This window comes from Crocuta crocuta, unplaced genomic scaffold (assembly GCF_008692635.1).
Source record: "Crocuta crocuta isolate KB4526 unplaced genomic scaffold, BGI_CrCroc_1.0 scaffold45, whole genome shotgun sequence".
NCBI classification, from domain to species: Eukaryota; Metazoa; Chordata; class Mammalia; order Carnivora; family Hyaenidae; genus Crocuta; species Crocuta crocuta.
The window spans coordinates 1943548-1944339 of NW_027530544.1; positions in this window are offsets into that span (position 1 = coordinate 1943548).

Below are 792 nucleotides of genomic sequence, written 5' to 3' on the forward strand. Positions count from 1 at the left end.
AGTCCCCGCCCTGTGCCCCCCTTCCCTGGCCCGGCTCGATTGGCCGCTTCCTGAGCTGTCAGACTTGAGTCCCGCGCTCTTATTGGGCGATTCTCTGGCCCGGCGGCGGTGCCAAAGGAGGGCGCACTGGGCTGGGGGCGCTCGGGCCGCGACTGCTGCAGGGAGCGGGAGACCAGAGTCCCCGGAGGGGCCCGAGAGCCAGACCCGGAAATGGACGCGGGAGATGGAGAAATTGAGGATTTCTGAGACGCAGGAAGACGGCGACGGAAAAGATGGAGATGCAGTGGGTGAGGCTGATGCAGCCAGGGCGGGGCGGACAGGAACGCTTTGGTGGGTAGTTACCGAGAGGGAGCCCTACGGACCGCACTAGGAACACCTGGCGTTTGTGAAGAGTTTTTGCCTGTTCACACATTTTTAGAAGTCTCATTTGGTTTCCCTCAATAGCCCTGGGATGTGACAGAGCCCAGGAGGCATGTGACTTCCCTATCCATGGATCCGAAACTGAGGCTTCAGGAGTGTTATCAACTTGCCATCGTCACACAAGTGCCCTAACTTGCAACCGAAAGGTCTTTCATCACCACCAGACTGCCTCCCCTACCTAGCAAGCTGCTAACCAGGAGCAAAGTGGGGTTCCCGCTGGACAGCGAATGACAAGATATTCCTGACCAGCACCAGTCACAAAGAGACTGGAGAGGAGAGGAGGACTTCCTGCGGATCAAGGAGGATCTTGGTCTGTGGAAGATGTACCTACCCAATTCTCCTTGCCCCTAAGCTGTCTTAGTGGAAATCATG